Source organism: Myotis myotis, unplaced genomic scaffold, assembly GCF_014108235.1.
Source record: "Myotis myotis isolate mMyoMyo1 unplaced genomic scaffold, mMyoMyo1.p scaffold_m19_p_14, whole genome shotgun sequence".
NCBI lineage: Eukaryota > Metazoa > Chordata > Mammalia > Chiroptera > Vespertilionidae > Myotis > Myotis myotis.
In genome coordinates this window covers 34,653,372-34,672,907 of record NW_023416318.1, presented here as the reverse complement: position 1 = coordinate 34,672,907, position 19,536 = coordinate 34,653,372, and the positions used below count along the sequence as shown (strand labels likewise).

The following is a 19,536-nucleotide window of genomic DNA, read 5'->3' as shown; positions in this document are numbered from 1 at the left end:
TTTCTCTGTCCCCGTTCACCTCTACTACAGAAGAAAACAAAACACATAAGAGGCAAGGATGAACATGATCAGTATTCTACTATTTTAGGCATAAAAAAATCACCTTGAAATACACAGGAGAAAGTTAATCAGTACATATTTGTTGAGAATTTAATGTTTGTTTTACACATTTATCTAGATTTAGGGTGGATACAGAAGAAGCATTAGATATGGTTCTTACCTCCAAATGACCTCTTACTTGTAATTGGTTAATGAACAAGTTCTTTTTGTATTAATTAATGAGTAGAAAATCGATAATACTTTATATAGCTTTATGACAGTATTCACAAAGTAGGAATGTTAAAATGCCTACCTGGAGGGCATATTAAAATGTTGATTGCTGAGCTCCATTCCTGAGTTTTTGATTCAGAAGGTCTGGCTTAGAGTAGATAATTTGCATTTATGACAAGTTCCCGGGTGATGCTAATGTGGCTACATCGCACTTTGAGAGGCACTGCTTTATGATAATAGTTCTCAACAATGGCTGCACATTAAAATTATACAAATTTTTATTAATTAAAAATATGTATTGATGATTTGGCACCAAACACATAGATTTACATTAGTGTGGGGTAGGACATAGTCAATTTGATAATAACATCTATTTTCTGAAGAGTGACTGTTCTATTAGTACCCAGAGTTAGAATTTTCATAGAAAACTAATTGAACACAGAAATACTGTTCAAGATGAGCAGGTTATTTGCAATGACCAATGCATTATATCAGTCAATAGATCTTGTTTCCTACTAGCATAATTTTTGGACTTTAATTTGAAGAAATAAACTAGAACATTATCTTCTTTTCAGTTCCCACCAGTACTCTAATTTGTAGTGGACATGATTAGAAAGGAAAATGCAAACCTACAAATTTAGATATAATCCCTTTGGGACTCAATGATCTTTTGAGCAAATTCTTTTTTCTTTCTTTTTTTAATTAATAATTCCACATTGCCTTTTTAAAATCCTCACCTGAAGATATTTTTTCCATTGATTTTCAGAGAGTGGAAATGGGGGGTGGGGGAGAGGAAGAGGAGAAACATCAATGTGAGAGAGACACAGTGATTGGTTGCCTCCCACACTTGACAGGGGATAAACCTGTAACCCAGGTATGTGTCCTGGACTGGGAATCGAATTGGAGACCCTTCCGTGCTCAGGCTGATGTTCTAACCATTCCACTAGCCAGGGCTCCCTTTTGTTTTTCTACACCCCTCAGCCTATTATTTTCAAATTCTTCCAAATTTATTTACTTTAAAGGAATATATTTCATCCACTCATTAGGAAGTATGAGGACTGGAAAGCCTACTGTGACCACTTTTCAGATGTTATTCTTTCTGTTGCAACCCAAAGACTGTCACTGTTCAAAACTGATATAACCCTAACATGTCTGCAGTCACTGGCTCACAGAGGACTTGCTGACCCAGGTACCCACAAAGACTACAGGAGGATCTCACCACACTTCTGCATTACACTGGCACACTGTTTATTTAATGTGAACTGCTCTGTCAATGTGACTGAGTCATGCCGGGCTTTTAGCCTAAACAGCATGCTCTGCTAGAACCAGAACTCGCCCAAGAATATGCAGGGCCTGTTGTGATCTTTCAAGAGGAACTTTTGTCTGAGGTTCTTTTGATACAAGAACCATCTGGAACACTTCAGTCTAAGACAGAGGTTCTAATAAAGTGGATCCTAAAAGAGAAAACAAATCTATATACCATTTTCTCAAGATGCTCCTTAGCCCCTATACATGCCATTATTTTTATTTTTACTATTACATCTTTATTTTACACACAAGGAAACTAAGATACAGCGAGACTAAATTGCCTGCCTAACATTCAGCTAATAAGTAGTTGAACAGAGATAGAACCTCAGATGATACGACACAAGTGTTCACTCTTAACCAATATACCATATATTGCTTTTAATTCAAAGTCAATGATGCACTTACAGGGTATATTATTGATTCATGTTTGTGTGAGAGCCAGATCGATTAACCGGGAAGTGGGAGGAGACCAATGAGAATGAGAGAAGAAGAGTCTCTTGAACAAGAGCAGGAGGCTTGGAGAACGGACTCAGCTGGGCAGGTGAGTGCTCAGTGCAATTTGTCTGCAACCACAGCCACTACCAGCCATGTATTCTTGAATAGTCTTCTGGGACACAGAGAGTCAGTTCAAGAAGACTTGAGTTGAGCACTTACTGTTCTATGTATTGGGGATGCCAAAAGTAGAATGAGAGTAAAATTTTCAACATACCCACAATCTAGTGAATGTGTTTGCAGTGTGAGAGTGCCCCAGAAGGCCAGCTAATTGTCTCTATGCTCTAGAGCAGGGGTCCTCAAACTACGGCCTGCGGGCCACATGCAAATACAAATATTGTATTTGTTCCCATTTTGTTTTTTTTACTTCAAAATAAGATATGTGCAGTGTGCATAGGAATTTGTTCATAGGTGTTTTTTTTAACTATAGTCCGGCCCTCCAACGTTCTGAGGGACAGTGAACTGGCCCCCTGTTTAAAAAGTTTGAGGACCCCTTCTCTAGAGCCTGAGCCCTGACAGGCATAGGGTGTGTGTTTGGTGAGTCTTCATATGAGAGAAGGGCTCTGCTGACATCTGTTCTGGAACAGATCCTCCCCAGCCCTGTCCTTAGCCTAGAGAAGCACCACATTTCCAAATACCCACACTTACTTTTTCACCCACATTCCAGCTATTACCTCAGTATACCAAGGAGATTTCAGAATAAAAACTAGGGGTGGCCTCTGTCATATCCTTTACACAGGGCAATGGGCCTATTAAAATAGTATCCATTTGTATTACTAAGTGTGACCATTCAAGGCATTACTTTTCTAAGAATGAAATCTACTCGACGTTGTCAAAATATCTATGCCATATAGTCAGGAAAGATCTGGCATATATATATATATATATATATATATATATATATATATATATATGATTTATCTTTAAAGGAACTTTGCTTTTTGTGCTGGAATATTTTCTTTAACATCACAAGGAAATAGATTAAGTTTTTCATTTCATATATGCATTCATCCTCCTAGTCAAGCATACCATGTGGAAAACATTGCTTTAATACTAAATTGAATTAAATTTCTCCCATTCTTTTTATTTCTACTTACACAGAATATACTTCTCTGGTTTTTCTACTCTTCTCATTGGAAATACATGAAATAAATGTAATAACTCTTGAACATGAAAATTCTTCGAATATTTGATGGCAGCTATTTTGTTCCTCCCTCTTGGTATTCTTTACTCCAGACTAAACATCTCAGATTCCTTTAACTGTTTTCATATGTTAGAAAATCAACAACCTTCACCAACTCACCACTTGGTCTTAGATCAGAGATTCTTAAGCTGAATCAGAGATTCTAAGGAATTTATAGCTGGATTTCAAAGACTGCTATAAACTTTCTGAAATTATATATAAAATTACATTTTATATATATATGCGCACCTTTTCCTGGGGTAATATCTGTAGCCTGTAGCTTCTTTTAGATTCCCAATGGGATATTATCTGTGATCTCCTGAAGATCAATTATCACCCATAGAAAAGTTATCCAATTTGTTACTGTTCATCTAAATTGTGGTTCCTAAACTTGCACATAATGCTGCTGTGGTACAGTTGAGAACGCACAGAGGAGGTGGTATTTCTCTTAGTCAAGACACCATTTTTCTACTAATGCATTTCTCTACTAGCATTTGATATTTTTAGTTAAGACTAAATTTATTTATAAATAAAACAACTAAGTCTCTTACAACCATACTTATGAACATGCACACATGAACACAATCACCATATTCATTATCAAGCCCATTTCCACTGCTACTTTTATATATCCTTTAGTGTGGAATCCATATTGTACATTTTTACCTGTCAAACTTCATCTGGTGACTTAATCTATCATCGTCATAAACACTTTCTTGCATGCTATTTCTTACATTAATCAATATTTTGGGTTTGTTGTCATTTATAAATTTGATAGCCATGTCTTCTCTCTCTTCTTCAAAGTTATTAATAATGCTGTTGACAGCTCAATATCAGCCCTTAAAAGACCTTCCCTCACGTTGCTATGAATCCATTACACGACACTCTTTGGAGTATATCAGTGCAGTGGATTGCTGTGACATATAATGTGTATCTCCCCAATGTTTTAGAAGATATGCCATGAAAGATTTTGGTAGTGCCCAAATAAAATTAAGGATTTACTTTATCAACAGCATGCAATTTGCTAATCCTGTCACCACAGAAAATAAGGTTAGTTTGGACAAAATGATACTTACAACAGTATAAGCAATTAGCATACAGTTATTGATTTTTCCTGTCTAATTTTTAATTGGTAATTGTAGAATATCACCAATTTAAAATAATATTTGAAAAGAGATCATCAATGCATAATAATATATTCCATAGTAAGTGCATGCTTTAAAATGTTAGGATAGTTTATAGTGTAAGAATTTTATCTTTTAAAGTGGATTTTTCTACAGAAATTGGCTTTTAAAGCAACAAATATGCTCTATGATATATAAACAAGCATTTTAAGAAGAATGAGAAAAATCGACTCACTTTGGTACAATGAGAGCTTGTTGTCGGTCTTTCAGTGGGAGGGTGAAGATTCTCTCTAACAAAACACTGCAACACATAATCCTTATATAAATACTGGATATTGAATTACTTATACAAAATTAAGCACCATCATTTTATGGTATTTTTTCAAAAATGAATATTTTTCTTATGTGAATGGGTGAATGAATGGAATAAAAAATGTAGAGAAAAAAGTACTTATGTATTATTGACCAAATCAAGTGTTTTATTTGAATACCACAGACAGTAGGAAAAATAACATTTATAAATAGCTAAGAATGATCATGTGCATAAATTGTAGATTCCTTATTATTTTAAATAATATATAATTTATGAGATATGGATTTACTCTGTGAACAACTGATTTATCTATAAATGTTAAAACATTTCTAGAATTTAAAATGGTAAGTTAAGAGAGTATAGTTTAAATTTTAGGCTGTAATACAAGTAAAATAAGGATAAATAATTCAATAAATAAGAGAGAGTATGAAGTAAAATGGAACACAATAGGAAAATGCCTTTTATTTATTTCAAAATCACCATGTTGCATTGATAAAATTTATCCCCACTTTAGAAATATAAAAGCACACAGAAACAAAACTTTTAGGAATAAATTTTTGAGGTTTGTAAAACATGTTATAATAAAAAAAAAGACTAATTGTTGCAGAAAACACAAATTACCTCAATAATGACCCTAGTCTTGCATAATTTAAGATTGTATTTGCTGAGATACAAACCATACTAGTACTTAAGAATCAAAGGGTCATCATCCAGATCCCTAGCAAAGGAGACAGCTATAGGTATTTAGAATATAATAAGTTAATTACTATAATGTACTTCACAAGTTTTAGTTTGGGAAATTATTTGAATTGTTGGGAAGAACTAAAAGCATGTTTTTAGATCTAATGATGTATAAAGATCTACTGAACAAAAGAAACTTTTGAACCTGAAATTAAGAGTTCTCACCTGCATCAACTCAAATACTCTTCATAATTGCCTTCTCAAATCATGTCCATCAATATGTGACTGTCTGCTTGCATAATCCCAAACACATGTGTCCTGTTCACTTGAAGAATGACTAGACTACCTGTTAACATCAAATCCCCTTCTTCCTACACTTTTGCCCACAAATATCAGAGGTGATTCCTGTTTATCTGCCATTGAGTCCTGACATCCAATTAAGGATGGAAGAGACTGGTTCTCTGTGGCTTTTGAATTCTGAACTCAGTGGTTTACTTATCCATTATAATTAAAATGTAAAGGAAAATAAATAACATATCATCTTACCCTATAAAAGGCAGGATCTTCCACGTTTAGTTAACCACTATTCCTCTCCTTTGGAGATGAGAGGTGACAAATGGACTATGGTAGGAATACTTGAAAAACCTGTGTAGAGAGAATGAAATGCTTAGACTGCCCATTACCAGTTGCATACTCATATAAATCACTAGAGGCCCAGTGCACGAAATTCATGCATGGGGGTGTGTGTCCCTCAGCCCAGCCTGCACCCTCTCCAATCTGGGACCCCACCAGGATCAGGCCTAAATGGGCAGTTGGACATCCTTCTCACAAATTCAGGACTGCTGGCTCCTAACTGCTCACCTGCCTGCCTGATTGCCCCTAACCGCTTCTGCCTGCCAGCCTGAACACCCCCTAACCACTCCCCTGCCAGCCTAATCGATGCCTAACTGCTCTTCTGCAGGCCTGGTCACCCCCAACTGCCCTCCTCTATGGCCCGATGGACCCCAACTGCCCTCCCCTGCAGGCCTGGTCCCCTCCAACTGCCCTCCCCTGAAGGCCTGGTTGCCCCTAACTGCCCTCCCCTGCAAGACTGGTCACCCCAACTTCCCTCCCCTGCAAGCCTGGGTCCCCCCAACTGTCCTCCCCTGCAGGCCTAGTCATCCCCAACTGCCCTCTCCTGCCGGCCATCTTGTGTCCACATGGGGGCGGCATCTTGTGTGTTGGAGTTATGGTCAATTTGCATATTACCTCTTTCTTACATAGGATTAGTACTGTAAATACTTGGCCTACTACTTAGTAAGAAAGAATTAATTAATGTTATACTCAACAGTATAGAAGCCCTTGTCTTTTTAGATGGTTGGGGAAATCATGATTTAGAATGGAGAAATAGTGTATAGTGTATCTTATACCATTTGACAAGAAATGAATAGTAATATTTTTGTTACATAAGTATAATTTTCTAAACATTGTAATAAAATTTTAATTTATAGTAAATTTTTTAGTTAGGTATGCAATTATTTATATGTGGGGGATACAGATAATGAACAAAACAGCAAGAAGATTCAGATGGCTACTGAAGAACCTGTAATGTATAGGACGTCTCTTTCTGCCATCCAGTCCCTTTTGGCTTTCACAGAGAGAAAAAGAAAGACAGAAGGAAGACAACATACAACAGTATGCTGACAATGTTGGATGAGTATTTTATTCAAAAAAATGTTATGCTTGGCCCCTTCATTTTGCTTTCCCAGAAAGAGGAATCATTTCTTTTCTTCTAAAATTTAAGTTTTCAAGAATCTATAGTATTTCCTGGAATTAAACAGAAGTTTAATCAAGCCATAATTTTCATACACCACATGACGCATGTGTGTGGTTTTGGCGATGACCATCTCCCACAAATGACATAGAATTACTACATATACATGATGTATCAGTCATGCTCATATCAAAATGGAACCTCTGCCTGAAACACACATACTACCTTCCTAAAAATAATTGCCTAGGAAGCACATTCCTTCAAATGTTTAAAATCCTGTGGGAATATACTAAAACTTCAAATTTCTTTTTCAGTTACATTTGTGCTATAATAAGGGAAGTGGGGAATTGGAAAGATATGTCTGTTTGTTTGTTTTATGTGAAAACACGCTAATGCATTCCTATCATAAAAGTGGTGGAAAGAATTTTGTGTATTTGTGATTCATTAAAGAAAGAGGTCCTATGTTAGTGCTTAAAATAAAGATATGATTATTCTTCTTTAATAATAAAACAATACAGATGGACTATTAACAATTTCCCTTCATAATTTAATGATTTAAGAATATATGCAGAGTATCCAATGTACATTAACCTTTAGGTCAGAATTATCATGTAACTATTCACGATAACTATAATCTTGTGATATAATAATATGGAATTTCTATTTCCCACAACCAGGCCATGGAAACCAAAATCTTTGTGGGATTCCCAATTACCCCACTGTTAAAAGGTCAAGAATGATAAACCATATAAACATCTAAGAAATGAGGTTGGAGAACATGGAAATCATTATGATCACTTTTTAAGTTTGTCTCATTTATTCAGAATGTTAAACAATATACTAATAAGCCATGGATTCTGAACAATCTTCTCCCATTATAATATTCAGATGAAAAATATTCAAACATAAGCAAAGTAGACTTTTTATATAGGGTATTGGAAACATTTTCAAATATGATATTTTTACTTAAGTAGAATTATTAATATTAAAATAACTAAATATTTGCATTTTATTGACTAAATTATCTAGATACTTAGTCTCTTAAATTGTTTTTTTTCTGGATCGCATTACTGGTCATTTTAACAAACTTAATCTCAGGATAGATTTTGAAATCATATGAACATTCCACCAGTTAATTGAGCTACTCCCTGAATTATCAGCATCTTTTGATTGGAAATCTATATATTTGAACAAGGTGGAAAATGTTAGATAGTGAAATATATTGTCACTGCTTTTCCCTCTACTTTTAACACCAATTTTTAGAGTTTGTTTTAGCTTCAAGAGGGATATCAGGATATAAATGGGGTTGAGAAAATCTGTCATTCTGAATAAAGTTAAACAATCCCTGTCTCTTTTTTGTTGTTGTTAATTTCACAGTCATCATGCCAGCATGAGTAAAAAGGCTCTCTCAAATCATGTCTCTGTATAACTTTTCAAAAACAAAGAAAATAGTGAAATAGATTAAATATCTCAAGTAATTTGTCATCAAATATTAAAAATTAAATTTAAAAAGTCCATCTAGGATACTGTTTTTCTTCCTGAACTTAACTACAGTTTTTGTGAGAGTAGTTCTCCCACTCTTCTTTTTTTAAAAAATTGATTTTAGAGAGAGAGAGGGAGGGAGAAGGTGAGGGAGAGGGAGAGAGAGAGAGAGAAATGTAGATTAGTTGTCTCCTACAAGTGCCCCAAGGACCTGGGATCAAAGCTGCAACCTGGTATGTGCCCTACGGGGAATTGAACCCGCCATCTTTTAATGTATGGTAGGACCCTCCAACCACCCGAGCCACATCAGCCAGGGTTCTCACTCTTTTTTATTGAAAATGGATGATTCCAATTTTGGCAGTTAAATTAGCTTTCTTTTTCTTTTTTTCAGCTAGTTTAACCATTTCACCTTAAAAACTGTTTCTATGGGGGGGAAAAAATGCTTTCCATCTCCCAAATAACCAACTCTGAACAAATATGTGCCTCATTTTAAATGGACAACTTGTTACATTAAAAGTATGTCTTCTTTGGACCTGAAACCAAGAAACTAGTCTAACAGAAAATCAGAGGCAAAAAAAAAAAAAGTCTGTCTTTTAGTGACATGCTGGTGTCATTATTAACAGTAATAATAAGTTCTGCATTCAACTTTCCATTACTTGTAGGTTTACATAGAATCTTAGAAGACACTATAGAGATAATCCATTCTAATAGTTACCAGCATTTAAAAACATATTTCTACATCAATTTCCTCTTTAAAAACCCACTAAACCCAGTATATAAATACAAAATAGTATATTTCTTGTTGAAAGATGGTGAAGTTGGCAGTGAGTGATGGTTTGATAGACATCTACTTAATCACTCTCTGCTTCTATCCCTAGGGCCTTTGAGATATATACATTTAAGCTCTTATTTAAAATGTCAGATCTAGTCTACCCACTTCATTTGAAGATATAAGACAGATTCAGAATGGAGAAATAACTTGCAGAAGTCAACACATGGGTCAGTGAAAATAAAGATGTGAGTCTCAGCTCCTGAATCATGAAGCTATCTTGCTTGGATAGTGTTGGCTTATACACTATTTAAACAGTTAAGTGAAAAAAGTGAAGTTCCAGTGTGGCTTATTTATGTCTAACATGTGATGAGTCTTTTCCCTGTTCTCCTTCTGAAAAATTGGCAAACATCGATATTAGGGAAATTTCCGTGTGTAAAATAACTGGCCACATAAAAGGTATCATTGAATATTTTCATTTTAAGTCCTAAATAGTTTTGAATAGCCATAAAATAACCTTCTCTACATCCATCATTACAAGGATTCACTTTGGAAAAACTCTACTAAAAATCAAAGGAATGCCATCTTTGTGTTGCCTGTAGGAAAGAAGTATTCCAAGATTCCAAGGCTCACTGTCCAGTTGGTTGTTGGGTAGGCACAAAAGGGGAAGCAAGACAAGGCAGATGGTCTGATCGATGCTTCTCTGTCTCAGAGGGAAGGTAAGGGAGGGAGGGGGTAGGGGGGGGGATCAACCAAAGGACTTGCATGCATGCATATAACCAATGGACACGGGGGGTGTGAGGGCATGAGTGGGGGAGGTGGTGGGGGCAATGGGGGGATAAGGACACATATGTAATACCTTAATCAATAAAGAAATTTTTTAAAAAAGATAAGGCAGAGCTAATTCTAATGCTTTTTGTTTTTCATTACAAATTTTGGATTTTGCTCATAGATATTCTTGTTTTGCTATTGTTGTTCCTGTTTTGGGAGGTTGGATGAATTCCCAGCTGGCTGGCTTGTTTTCATTGGAGGTATGTGCTTTGTCTTCCAGGTTTATTAAAATTGAGAGGAATGAAAAAATGATCAGGAAATGCCTTTATACTGGTTTAGCATTAGCCGTAACAAATGGACTAAAAGGATTTTATCAATGTTCACTTTTCTCATTATGTACCCTAGTTGCTAAGGAGAACATACTTGTATTTAACATAACCAACAGGAAAATTATCAGGAATTTCTTTTAAAAATCCAGTTTTCAAAAAAAAAAATATGTTGATGTTGCCAGCTCTTCAAAAATTATGCCATACATATCAGTAACCCCAATTTGTGGATTGCTTACGTTTTAACACATATGATGAATTGTAATTTACAAACAAATGAGTTTTCTTTCTTTTTTTAATATTGGGAGATTTAATATAAAAATCCCAATTTCTGGCTTCCATTGAAAATCAGAAGATTGAGCAACTCTCTACCCACCTTTCCATGGGACCACAGCCGGCAGAACTGAGCAGCAGCTGCCCTCTTGAAATGGGGTGATCTCTGTCCACCACAGTCCACTGAGCCCACGCTCCACATATTTACACAGCAGCCTCGCAGCTACCTGTCTTTAAACCACCAGGGAAGTCCTCTCTTCTCTTTTCCACAGATGGGGAATCTGCGGCCAGAAAGGGAGCTGCACTTTTTGCAGATCACACAGGACACAGGAAGACTTAGCCAGAGCAGAGACCCAGGTTTTCAGATTTCCAGCCCTGGGTTAAAAACCAGCCCTGACCCACCAAAGCACTCACTCTGTGCTTGGCAGATGACCAGCCACTCAGACCTCACCCCGGTGCCCCCATCTGGAGACTCTCTGGATGGCGTCAGGGATGGACTTTAATGGACATGTGGCTGCCCAAGCCGTGGTCTGGGAGCACTGCAGCCTGGGGTGCAGGACCCAGGCACTGAGTTTGAGGAGGTCCAGAGGTCAGGGCTGTTGGGAGCCAGGCCACGGGCGGCGGGTAAGAGAGCTGAAAAAGAGGGTCTGCTTGCTGGATCTGGAGAGCTTGACCAGGCACTGCTTTCTCTTCTTGCTCTAGCCGGCTTTGCCGCTGTTTGAAAGCCTCTAACAGGTCATCCTCCAGGGCATACTGTTCCAGCATGGTACAGTCTGAACATCCTCCACACCATTCAATGCAATAGTCTTGAGGACGGCAGACAAGTCCAACAAGACCCGGCCATCAGAGTTATTGTCCCAGGGCTACAGTGCAACACCACTGTAGGGCTGTAGGTGGAAAGCTTCCTTCTTGCAGTCCACAACTACCACACGGGCTGGGTCCCGATTCAGGCAGGGCTGGTCCTTAACATGGTGCCCATCCATGCATTGCGTAGCATCTCGGAAAAGGTGGCAGGAGATGAAGCCATGGGGTTCCACACTGAAGGTGGATAGTACAGAACTTAGATTGAGAAGATGTGCCATACTGAGTCCAAAGAAAGAAGACTCTGTATTGATCTTTAGATTAAGAAGATGTGCCATACTGAGTCTAAAGAAATAAGACTCTGTATTGATCTTTTAACACATATGCTTGCTAGCAGAGGAATTAAGGTTACTCCCAGTCAGACAGAACGTTTTATACAAGAAGTATGTCCATGCTTTTCTGAGGAAGGAAAGGTAAATGTAAAGGCATGGGAGGAGGTAGGCCCAAGGAGCCTTATCCTTAACCCCACTGCAGCCTTTCCACCCCGGGAAAGTGCAGGATTGGCAAGCTCTCCCTGGGGTGATAGATCAGGACTCAGGTAATAGCGGAAAGCGCCAATCCTACTTTTAAAATGGATACAAGAGAGCATTTTGGGGTTTTCTTTTTAATGCCCGCTTTTAAAAAATAAAAAAGGGGGAATTTGCCGGGAGCCGGTCCATGCTTGCTGTTTCAAGGGACCTGGCATATATGGCATACTGTTCTTAATATGTTTGCTCACCTTCTTGGCACTATGTGTTTAAACCAAGGTCTCTGAGAAAGGTTGTTTTCCCAGGTAGGGATTTTCCCCTGAAGTTAGGGAGGGAATAAAACCTCTTAACTAAGTGCCAGGTGGGTAATTAATCACTTTAACTACGAACAATCATGCTTAAGCTACATAATCTTTACTCCCTGGAATGGAGATAAGAAACGCCCTAACCTTTGAAATAGAGATTGATAGGATTGGAATCAACTGGTATAAATACAGATGTAAGAAGACAGAACACACAGAACTAGAGACAGAAGAACTTCGCTGGAGAGAACATGGCAAAAGATCCTGGACTGAACCTGACTACAGAAATTGGCAAGAGAACCTGACTAGAACCTGGTGACTGAACCTGGCTGGAGAACCTGGACAGAACCTGCCTGGAGAACCTAGCGAGGGAACATGGCTACAGAACCTGGCTGGAGAACCTGGAGAACCTAGCAAGAGAACATGGACACATAACCTGGCTGGAGATCCTAAGCAGAACTTCGCTGGAGATCCAGACCAGAACTTGGCTGTAGATCCTGGCTAGAGATCCTGGCTAGGCTGCTGATCAACTGAACGCTGTCTCTGTGTCATTCCTTCTTCACCGACTCCGTCCACACCTTTGGGGACCCCTGGACCTGCTGGGGTTGGACCCCAGCACATGGGTGGAAATGCAGATGTGCCAGCCTCTGACATAAAGACGACAATTTCATACAAAGGGGCAAGCTGTTGGAATAAGGTCTCGATGCCTGGAAGCTTCTTAACCTTCATCCAGTGGCTGGGGACCACTCAGGGTGCAGGAGGACACCAGTGAGCTCTGAGACCAGTGTGTAGGGTGACTGATAGGGAGGCGCTCCCGGAGAAGTGGGGCCTGGTGGGCTCGATGACTAGATATATATATTAGAGGTGCAGTGCACGGATTCATGCACTGGTGGGGTCCCTCAGCATGGCCTGCAGGGATTAGGCCGAAACTGGCAGTCCAATGCCGCCTGCCACTCCCACTCATCCCGGCCCTGCTGCGCCTGCCGGGGGCTCACACCCAGCCAGTCCTGATTGGGAGAGGCTTGCACAGCCATAGCAGTGCTTGCCAGCCATGAGCCCTGTGTCTGGCGCCTTTTGGTCAACTGAGCGGTGCTCCCGATGTGGGAGCACAGACTGCCAGGGGGCAGCTCCTGCATTGAGCATCTCACTATGACCCGCACTGACCACCAGGGGGCAGACAATGCAGGAGCTGCCGAGCTGCGGTGACTTGGCAGTTGTGGTTTTCAGGTAACGCACCGCACCTAGAACCAGAGAGGAAGGAAACCAATTCTGGGGAGTGTGTCACCTGATAACCACCCTCTTGCAATCCGGGACCCCTCGGGGGATGTCGGAGAGCCGGTTTCAGGCCGAACCCCACAGGCCAGGCTGAGGGACCCCACCGGTGCACGAATCCCTGCACCGGGCCTCTAGCCTGTCTATAATCGGGAACATTTGTATATCTGGTGCAACTGCTTTTCTGAATTGGATCACTGTTGAATTCATGGGGAATCTTGGCACCAGTTTCACCCACAGAGTTGTTTCTGAAGATATAGACAACACTCATACTTCCACCACCCCGAGCAAGCCAGAGTACGACTTTTTGGCATAGCTGGGACCCTCCGTGTCCTGCTGCTGCTATGACCCTTGGGCCTGGGCCTTAGTGCTGGGGTGGCTCCCAATCCTGGTCTGAGTCCCAGGGAGGAAGGGGCGTGAGTCACCAGCCTCTTGCGCAACCCATAGGCACTGAGCGCGAGCCCACTGCACATGCGCAGGGCCAGCTCCCCTTGCGGAGGCCGCCATCTTGCACAGGGCCAGGTTGTGGAGGCTGCCATTTTGCCATAAATGAGTTTTGTTTGTGTCTGAAGTCATAGCTATTTAACAAGGCAATCCAACAAGTCTTGCTACTTTATCATGTTACTAAAAACATTGGCTATTTACAGTGAATGACTAGAGTTAATATCATGACTTAAAAGGATATTTCTACGTTAAATTTTAATGACATCATTTTTTACAGGAATATCATTAGCAGATAGAGAATTATGATACAATTGTCAACATTTCCAAAGTGATATTTGGGTTTTTCTCAAACTTGAGTAATTAAAAAATATATTCAAATAAAAATGACTTTTAGCTCTTCTCATTATCAAATTTAACCTGTATGGCATATAAACTGTGTGTATATGACACAAGGCTCTTATACATGTTATATGTCTATAAGAAAAGCTATAAAGCCAAAAAGTAAAATTAAAACTCTGAAAGAGATTTTTTCCCTTCTCATTACATGAACATGGGAAGCACTGCTGAGTTGAAATATAAAAAATATACTGTATCTGCTTTGTGGAGATTTAATAATATATTTTTCTTTTTTTCTGAGTTCTACAAATCTTTAGTTGGTTGATGTAAATTAATATGCACTTAGTGGGACTGTATAATATATATATATATATATATAAAAGCCTAAGCGACCATTACGACCAAATGACTGAACGACCGGTCGACCAGTCACTATGATGTGCACTGACCACCAGGGGCAGATGCTCAATGCAGGAGCTGCCCCCTGGTGGTCATTGTACTCCTGACAGCCAACCTCCCGCAGCTGGCCAACCTCCCATGTTTCCTCCCCCAGGCCAGCCGGCCCCGATCAGCCGGGATCGCCGGCCAAGCCAAGAGTCCCCACCCATGTACTAATTTATGCACCGGGCCTCTAGTTTACGTATAAAACCTACATCTCCTCTCTTCTGGTCATAGCACAATGATTAAAGTACCATAGCACTACTATGTAGCACCAGAGGATTATACACACAAACGGACATATGTTTGAATAGCACTCATCAGTGCATAGCAAGAAAGCTGTCACTTGTGTAAAACTGCTTAAATCATTCTTTTTAAAGTTTTCATTGTGATTGAGTAAACAGAATTTAAAAATTATTGTGGAAACTTATAAAATCCTAAGAGTACATGTTGGCTCCTCTACGGATTGACGCAGTCTAGTCTAATGTTCTGAAATCCTGAATTCCTATGATTTTTTAATAACTTTATTGTGATATAACTTACATCCAACACTCTACACCCATTTAAAGAGTGTTTTTCAATAAGTATCGACAGATGTATATGCCTGAGAAACCACCACCACAAGATGCAAACGTTTCTATTAACTGCAACTGCAAGGTTTTCTGTCATGCCCCTTGGCAGTCCATCTCTCCCACTCACCCCATGTCCGAGACAACTATTGATCTGCTTCCCATCATTGTGGATTAGTTTACATTTTGTAGCATTTTATACAAGTGGAATAATTCAAGATGGACTAGTTCACGCCTGACTCCTTTCACTAATACTGCTTTTTGTTTCCTCTGTTGTCATGTATGTCATAAATTTGTTTCTCTTTGCTGTATAGTTTGAATCTCTGTGATTGATCTCAACTGTGTATCTAATAGCAGTAGAGCTTGAGAATCTTTATTTTTGATGAATGGTTCATTGGCAAATAACCTAGAGACACACGGTTCTGAAGCTGTTAACAGACCATTAACTGCAGTGTTAACAGAGACAGGCCCACAGAAACCATTCATTTTGATCTTGCTAAGTCATCGGATGACATGGGGATTTTTTTCTACATCAATTCTGCCTTTGAGACAGCACTTCCTTTATGTTATTATAGATGGCTTTCTTACAATTCAGACTATGATCAGAATGGTGAACAGTTTTCTTCACAGTTGAGGAAGAAGAAATAAACTCTCACCAGGAATATTTTTCTCTTTGTTATTGATCAATTAAGGTCTCTGATAGTGAGATCTCTCAGATGAAGATGCACACATCTGTTCCAAACTGGAGGTTAAAACCCTAATCTCACTGTATAGATGCAGTCCTCACTTTGTATGGTAGTGCAGTACTGCATAATGACTGTGAAACCTGAATCTATACAAAATCATCCCAATAATTGGCTAGAAAAATTATTATTGTTCCATTTCTTTAAAATCTTTGTCAAAACATTCAAAGCTCTTTACTGTCAGTTACAAATGTGTAAGAAAATGAAAACACAGTAAAATCAATATTTACTTAGTACACTGCGATTTATAATGCTAGAACCATCGAGAATTAAGGTGTGCGTTTTTTTCTTGGTAATAAACTTAAGATAGCTTAAACAGTGCTTGCTTCATTCTTCTCATTGTGTAACTTAACATATGAAGCTAGCACCTTTTCTATGCTTTAGCAAATGGTCATACTTCTAAGTTTAGATTAGCTTCCAACATTTTAGTCTTTGTGCTTTCAATGTTGTGAAACACCTTTGCAAGTTTTTTGAATGTGGAGTGAGTATTTTACTAGCATTACATGCTCTGGGACATGTCAGTTCATGAACTGAATAACAGAGGAGCAGTGACCATTCACGGACAGACTTGAAGGAAGTGACATAATTGGTCATCGATCAGGTGGCACTTCTATTATTTATATAGTGATCTGTGGGCCAAGGGAGTAGTACTAACGTTTGTACTTTACACATTTACTCACAGTTAATGTATTGTAATTAAAATTTGAACTGTGTTTCTGGGGAGTGATGTAATTTAACTAAAACACAGAACTAAAATGCATGCATTTTGGAGCTGTGCAAAACAAGGACTGCCTCTGTGTATGTCTATGTGTGTATGTGTGCATTACATTTTTCCTATAGTTAGGTAATAACCAAAATTAAGACAGATTCTCTCTGCATTTGATAAACAATTCAGTATTGGACAGTTGCCTTATTAAAAGCAATACATACACTCTGTATTAAGTAAATGTTTGTCAAGTTGAGTTAGTTTGCATTTTCTGCTTTAAGTTCAAATAAGTATTCTTGAGATTGTCCTATATAGATTTAAATAAAAATTCAACTCAAGATTAATAAAACAAACAAGATATTAAAATGATGAACAAAGCACTCACTTTGCAATTAATTTAATTGCCAGGCTCAAAGGTAGTGCTTTTGCAACCAAGGTCATACTAATGGTTGGATTAGTGACATAAAGCATGTGGAATGATCAGACAAGATACTTTTCAAATAGTTATTTAAGTATTTCTATATTGTAGTTCATATTATATAAATATTATAATGAAATATATATATATATAAACATATATATATATATATATATGCCTAAGCGACCATTACAACCGAACAAACAACCAAACAGGCTGCGTGGGGCGACCAGGCCAGCAGAGGGGTTAGTGATGGGCAACCAAACAACTGAGCAACAGGCTGCAAATATGGCAGCGCCCACAGCCAATAAGGAGGGAATATGCTAATTGACTGCCATGCCCTCAAAGATGGCGCACCCACAGCCACAAGATGGCTGGCAGGGGAGGGCAGTTGGGGGTGACCAGGCCTGCAGGGGAGGGCAGTTAGGGGCAACCAGGCTGGCAGGGGAGGGTAGTTAGGGGTGACCGGGTAGGCAGGGGAGGGCAGTTTGGGCCAATCGGGGTGGCTGGGGAGCAGTTAGGCATCGATCAGGCTGGCAGGGGAGCAGTCAGGGGGTGATCAGGCTGGCAGGCAGGCAAGCGGTTGGGAGCCAGCAGTCCCAGATTGTGAGAGGGATGTCCGACTGCCAGTTTAGGAGATCCCCTGAGGGGTCCCAGATTGGAGAGGGTGCAGGCTGAGCTGAGGGATAACAGCCCCCCCCCCAGTGCAATGAATTTCGTGCACCAGGCCTCTAGTATTTATATATTATGAACTGTTTCAAGCATTCTTGCTTTTTTGATACAAATCGCAGGTTATTCAAATTCACAACAGCTTTCGTTCAGATGATTTTTTTAAAAGAAGAAAACAATTCAGTTCTATGGGAATGAAAAAGGGCCAGGGAGACTACTATTTTCACATCCCCAAATCCTTATTAGTTTGTGAAGCCCATTAACAAATTTATTACTCATCAACCAGTCTGTAGTAAATATGCCAAAATAGCTAAAACTAAATGCAGTTTTAGTAGAATATGATGAAAATTATTTTGTATAATTCTACAGTGGTTCCAGACTTTTGTATTTTTCTTTCTTATAATTTTCTATATTCATCCTATATAGATACCACAGAGGGACTTATAAGATCATTCTCTTATAAGATTGTAAGAGATCATTCTAAAATTATGTTAGAGAAATTAAAATAAATACAAACAAAAATTGGACTTTGATTCACTTCTATTTCTAATACTCCATGGGTAGGAAGTCAAAATAGAGAGGAAGGCATTTATTAAATATTAATATTCTTAAGACAGTGGTCTTCCTTCTGTATTTACTTTCAAATTCTGCTCTAAAGGAAATGTACTACTTTCTCCCAGAAGTCAGTCATCTTATGTCCTCTCTCTAGAGCTGTATTCTCTTTTATTTCCAACAATTTTGATTACTTCTCCCCTTCCTTATATAAGAGACAATGTACATGAAAGATTAATTCCTATATAACAGCCTTTCCTCAATAAGTATATATAAGTATAGCCAAGAATATGACTAATAAAGTATTTTCCTGGCACTTTTTCTTGATTGTTATAATTTCAGTATACAATACTTTGGTTCTATAAAGCAGAAAAGATGAAAAAAAGCTCAACACGTTAAAACCTAAAGCTATTATTTCTGGGGTGATTTATCTAAATAGCTCAATTTTATTTTTCTAGTTGTTTAAAAATATGACTAAAATTCTTTTTCCCCATTGAAAATAATATTATCTGTCACTTGTCAGGGCAAGAGATACTTTTGCATTTCTATTATTCTTCAATCATGGAAGAAACTATGAATCTCAGCATAAAATAGCAATGATAATAATCAATGAATTTAAGTGATCTTCTTAGAAGACTATCAACTCTATGGAATCATTTCTAAGAAATATCTTATATAAATTCACTTAGTTTTATATTGATTGATTTATGATTGTTAAAGACATATACCTAGGATCTAAAATTTAGCAGGTCAAAATATAACATGTTGAATGCAGATGAATTTATCAATATTGTTGTCAACCAATTGATAACAAATGTGATAACAATTTTCCTTTCTTTTTCATGGATGTTTAATTTATAAATATCCAAAGTGCTTTTAAATTACATTTTTACAAATTAAAAGCATGTCTATATCTATACCCACAATTATATCTTCCAGGATTCATTTCAGATATTGAAAGCAAAGTTTCACTGATAAGTATTAATGTAAAGAACAAAAATGCTTTCAAGTGTG

General features: G+C 38.3%; 1 pseudogene; it reads right to left on the bottom strand.

Annotated features, from left to right (window-relative positions):
• Positions 1-11,335: 11,335 nt before the first annotated feature.
• Positions 11,336-14,186, bottom strand: LOC118669443 (annotated as a pseudogene).
• Between the last annotated feature and the right edge of the window lie 5,350 nt (positions 14,187-19,536).